Source organism: Arachis hypogaea, chromosome 7, assembly GCF_003086295.3.
Source record: "Arachis hypogaea cultivar Tifrunner chromosome 7, arahy.Tifrunner.gnm2.J5K5, whole genome shotgun sequence".
In the NCBI taxonomy this organism is placed as follows: Eukaryota; Viridiplantae; Streptophyta; class Magnoliopsida; order Fabales; family Fabaceae; genus Arachis; species Arachis hypogaea.
Window position 1 is genome coordinate 35170710 of NC_092042.1, and position 5822 is coordinate 35176531.

General features: G+C 41.5%; 1 non-coding gene across 1 annotated transcript; it reads right to left on the bottom strand.

Annotated features, from left to right (window-relative positions):
• Window positions 1-316: 316 nt before the first annotated feature.
• On the bottom strand, window positions 317-424 carry LOC112704207 (small nucleolar RNA R71). The gene has a single exon (XR_003154843.1). It is a non-coding gene; the product is annotated as a small nucleolar RNA R71 (small nucleolar RNA).
• Between the last annotated feature and the right edge of the window lie 5398 nt (window positions 425-5822).

Sequence of the window (5822 nt, forward strand, 5' to 3'; positions counted from 1 at the left end):
GCATCTCTATCCCCGCCATTGGAGCAAACAACTTTGAGCTTAAGCCTCAATTAGTTTCTCTGATGCAACAGAATTGCAAGTTCCATGGACTTCCATTGGAAGATCCTCATCAGTTTTTAGCTGAGTTCTTGCAAATCTGTGACACTGTCAAGACTAATGGGTTGACCCTGAGGTCTACAGACTTATGCTATTCCCTTTTGCCGTAAGAGACAGAGCTAGAACATGGTTAGACTCACAACCTAAAGAAAGCCTGAACTCTTGGGAAAAGCTAGTCAATGCCTTCTTGGCAAAGTTCTTTCCACCACAAAAATTGAGTAAGCTTAGAGTGGAAGTCCAGACCTTCAGACAGAAGGAAGGAGAATCCCTCTATGAAGCTTGGGAAAGATACAAACAATTAATCAGAAAGTGTCCCTCTGATATGCTTTCTGAATGGAGCATCATAGGTATTTTCTATGATGGTCTGTCTGAACTGTCCAAGATGTCTTTGGATAGCTCTGTTGGAGGATCCCTTCATCTGAAGAAGACGCCTACAGAAGCTCAACAACTAATTGAAATGGTTGCAAATAACCAATTCATGTACACTTCTGAAAGAAATCCTGTGAACAATGGGACAAATCAGAAGAAAGGAGTTCTTGAGATTGATACTCTGAATGCCATATTGGCTCAGAACAAGATATTGACTCAGCAAGTCAATTTGATTTCTCAAAGTCTGTCTGGAATGCAAAATGCACCAAGCAGTACTAAGGAAGCTTTATCTGAAGAAGAAGCTTATGATCCTGAGAACCCTTCAATGGAAGAGGTGAATTACATAGGAGAACCCTATGGAAACACCTATAATCCTTCATGGAGAAGTCATCCAAATCTCTCATGGAAGGATCAACAGAGACCTCAACAAGGTTTCAACAATAATAATGGTGGAAGAAACAGGTTTAGCAATGGCAAGCCTTTTCCATCATCTTCTCAACAACAGACAGAGAGTTCTAAGCAGAACCACTCTGACTTAACAACCATGGTCTCTGATCTAATCAAAACCACTCAAAGTTTCATGACTAAAACAAGATCCTCCATTAGAAATTTGGAGGTGCAAGTGGGTCAGCTGAACAAGAAAATTACTGAACTCCCTCCTAGTACTCTTCCAAGCAATACAGAAGAAAATCCAAAAGAAGAGTGCAAGGCCATCAACATGGCCGAATTTGGAGAGGAGGAAGAAGCAGTGAACGCCACTGAGGAAGACCTCAATGGACGTCCACTGGCCTCCAATGAGTTCCCCAATGAGGAACCATGGGAATCTGAGGCTCAAAATGAGACCATAGAGATTCCATTGGACTTACTCCTGCCATTCATGAGCTCTGATGAGTATTCTTCCTCTGAAGAGGATGAGTATGTCATTGAAGAGCAAGTTGCTAAATACCTTGGAGCAATCATGAAGCTAAATGACAAGTTATTTGGAAATGAGACTTGAGAGGATGAACCCCCTTTGCTCACCAAAGAACTGGATGACTTGTCTAGGCAGAAATTACCTCAAAAGAGACAGGATCCTGGGAAGTTTTCAATACCTTGTACCATAGGCACCATGACCTTCAAGAAGGCCTTGTGTGACCTAGGGTCAAGTGTAAATCTCATGCCTCTCTTTGTAATGGAGAAGCTAGGGATCTTTGAGGTGCAAGCTGCAAAAATCTCACTAGAGATGGCAGACAATTCAAGAAAACAAGCTCATGGACTAGTAGAGGATGTTCTGGTAAAAGTTGAAGACCATTACATCCCTGCTGATTTCATAGTCCTAGAGACTGGGAAGTGCATGGATGAATCCATCATCCTTGACAGACCCTTCCTAGCCACAGCAAAGGCTGTGATTGATGTTGATAGAGGAGAATTGATCATTCAAGTGAATGAAGAATCCTTTGTGTTTAAGGCTCAAGGATATCCCTCTGTCACCATGGAGAGGAAGCATGAAGAGCTTCTCTCAAAACAGAGCCAAACAGAGCCCCCACAGTCAAACTCTAAGTTTGGTGTTGGGAGGCCACAACCAACTTCTAAGTTTGGTGTTGAACCCCCACATTCAAACTCTAAGTTTGGTGTTGGGAGGCTCCAACATTGCTCTGAGCATCTGTGAGGCTCCATGAGAGCCCTCTGTCAAGCTACTGACATTAAAGAAGCGCTTCTTGGGAGGCAACCCAATGTTTTATAATTATCTATCCTCTTTTATTTTATGTTTTCTGTAGGTTGATGATCATGAGAAGTCACAAAATCAATTGAAAAAGCAAAAACAGAAAGAAAAACAGCACACCCTGGAGGAAGATCTTGCTGGCGTTTAAACACCAGTAAGACTAGCAGATGGGCGTTTAACGCCCAGTCTGGCACCATTCTGGGCGTTTAACGCCAGAAAGGGGCACCAGACTGGCGTTAAACGCCAGGAAAGGGCAAGAATTTGGCGTTAAACGCCAGAAATGGGCACCAGCCCGGTGTTTAACGCCAGAATTGGCACAAAGAGCAACTTTACTCGCCACTTGGTGCAGGGATAACTTTTTCTTGACACCTCAGGATCTATGGACCCCACAGGATCCCCACCCACCCCACCACTCTCTCTCTTCTCTTCACCCATTCACCAATCACCTCAACACCTCTTCCCCAAAAACCCTTCACCTATCAAATCCCATCTTTCTCTTCACCACTCACATCCATCCTTCATAAAACCCCACCTACCCCACCATTCAAATTCAAACCACTTTCTCTCCCAAACCCACCCATACATGACCGAACCATAGCCCCCCCACTCCTATTTAAACCCTTCTTCACTCCTTCATTTTCACACAACCTAAACACTACTTCTTCCCCCCTTTGGCCGAACCACAAAGCCATTTCCATCTCCTTTATTTCTTCTTCTTCTACTCTCTTCTTTCTTCTTTTGCTCGAGGACGAGAAAACCTTTTAAGTTTGGTGTGGTAAAAGCATTACTTTTTGTTTTTCCATAACCATTTATGGCATCCAAGACCGGAGAAACCTCTAGAAAGAGGAAAGGGAAGGCAAAAGCTTTCACCTCTGAGTCATGGGAGATGGAGAGATTCATCTCAAGGGTGCATCAAGACCACTTCTATGAAGTTGTGGCCTTGAAGAAGGTGATCCCCGAGGTCCCTTTCAAACTCAAAAAGAGTGAATATCCGGAGATCCGACATGAGATCCGAAGAAGAGGTTCGGAAGTTCTTACCAACCCCATTCAACAAGTCGGAATCTTAATGGTTCAAGAGTTCTATGCCAATGCATGGATCACCAAGAACCATGATCAAAGTGTGAACCCGGACCCAAAGAATTGGCTTACTATGGTTCGGGGAAAATACTTGGATTTTAGTCCGGAAAATGTAAGGTTGGCATTCAACTTGCCCATGATGCAAGGAGATGAACATCCTTACACTAGAAGGGTCAACTTTGATCAAAGGCTGGACCAAGTCCTCACAGTCATTTGTGAAGAGGGCGCCCAATGGAAGAGAGATTCAAGAGGAAAGCCGGTTCAATTGAGAAGGCATGACCTCAAGCCCGTGGCTAGAGGATGGTTGGAGTTTATCGAACGCTCAATCATTCCCACTAGCAACCGGTCCGAAGTTACTATAGACCGGGCTATCATGATTCATAGCATCGTGATTGGAGAAGAAATAGAAGTTCATGAGGTTATATCCCAAGAACTTTATAAGGTGGCGGACAAGTCCTCTACCTTGGCAAGGTTAGCCTTTCCTCATCTCATTTGTCACCTCTGTTATTCAGTTGGAGTTGACATAGAGGGAGACATCCCCATTGATGAGGACAAGCCCATCACTAAGAAGAGGATGGAGCAAACAAGAGATCCCTCTCATCATCAAATCCCTGAGATGCCTCAAGGGATGCACTTTCCTCCACAAAACTATTGGGAGCAACTGAACACCTCCCTAGGAGAATTGAGTTCCAACATGGGACAACTAAGGGTGGAGCACCAAGAACATTCCATCCTCCTCCATAAAATTAGAGAAGATCAAAGAATCATGGGAGAGGAGCAACAAAGACAAGGAAGAGACATTGAGGAGCTCAAGCACTTCATAAGATCTTCAAGAGGAAGAACAAGCCGCCATCACTAAGGTGGACCCGTTCTTTAATTTCCTTGTTCTTTATTTTCTGTTTTTTGAATTTTAATGCTTATGTTTATCTATGTTTGTGTCTTGTGATCATTAGTGTCTTAGTGTCTATGCCTTAAAGTTATGAATGTCCTATGAATCCATCACCTTTTTTAAATGAAAAATGTTCTTAATTGAAAAAGAGAAGAATTGCATGAATTTTGAATTTTATAACAGATTAATTATTTTGATGTGGCGGCAATACTTTTGTTTTCTGAATGTATGCTTAAACAGTGCATATGTCTTTTGAATTTGTTGTTCATGAATGTTGGCTCTTGAAAGAATGATGAAAAAGGAGACATGTTATTGAGGATCTGAAAAATAAAAAAAATGATTCTTGAAGCAAGAAAAAGCAGTGAATACAAAAAAAAAGAAGAAGAAAAACGAAAAAAAGGGGAAGAAAAGAAAACGAAAAAAAAGAAAGAAATAAAGTTGTGATCCAAGGCAAAAAGAGTGTGCTTAAGAACCCTGGACACCTCTAATTGGGGACTCTAGCAAAGCTGAGTCACAATCTGAAAAGGTTCACCCAATTATGTGTCTGTGGCATGTATGTATCCAGTGGTAATATTGGAAGACAGAGTGCTTTGGGCCAAGGCCATGACTCAATAAGTAGCTGTGTTCAAGAATCATCATACTCAACTAGGAGAATCAATAACACTATCTGGATTCTGAGTTCCTAAAGAAGCCAATCATTCTGAATTTCAAAGGATAGAGTGAGACGCCAAAACTGTTCAGAGGCAAAAAGCTAAAAGCCCCACTCATCTAATTAATGCTGATCTTCATAGATGGTTTTGGAATTCATTGTATATTCTCTTCTTTTTATCTTATTTGATTTTTAGTTGCTTGGGGACAAGCAACAATTTAAGTTTGGTGTTGTGATGAGCGGATAATTTGTACGCTTTTTGGCATTGTTTTTAGTATGTTTTTAGTATGTTCTAGTTAGTTTTTAGTATATTTTTACTAGTTTTTAGTTAAAATTCACTTTTCTGGACTTTACTATGAGTTTGTGTGTTTTTCTGTGATTTCAGGTATTTTCTGGCTGAAATTGAGGGACTTGAGCAAAAATCTGATTCAGAGACTAAAAAGGACTGCAGATGCTGTTGGATTCTGATCTCCCTGCACTCGAAGTGAATTTTCTGGAGCTACAGAGACTCAATTGGCGCGCTCTTAATGGCGTTGAAAAGTAGACATCCTGGGCTTTCCAGCAATGTATAATAGTTCATACTTTGCCCGAGATTTGATGGCCCAAACCGGCGTTCCAAATCAGCTCAAGAATGCCGGCGTTAAACGCCGAAACTGGCACAAAAGCTAGCATTTAACTCCAAGAAGAGTCTCTACACGAAAATGCTTCAATGCTCAGCCCAAGCACACACCAAGTGGGCCCGGAAGTGGATTTTTATGTCATTTACTCATCTTTGTAAACCCTAGGCTACTAGTTCTTTATAAATAAGACCTTTTGCTATTGTATTTTCATCTTTGGACATCTAGTTCTGATATCATGGCCCTCCTTTGGTTCAGAGAGAACATATATATTATCACTAAACTATCACTCAAATTTTTGAATCTGGGTTTTTAACTCTTTTTTTTAATAACCCTTTAAATCTATAGCCACCAGGAGTTCTTACGTTTCGACCATTATCACTTTTAGGGACATCATCAAGTTAGCCTTACTGCCCGAATTCC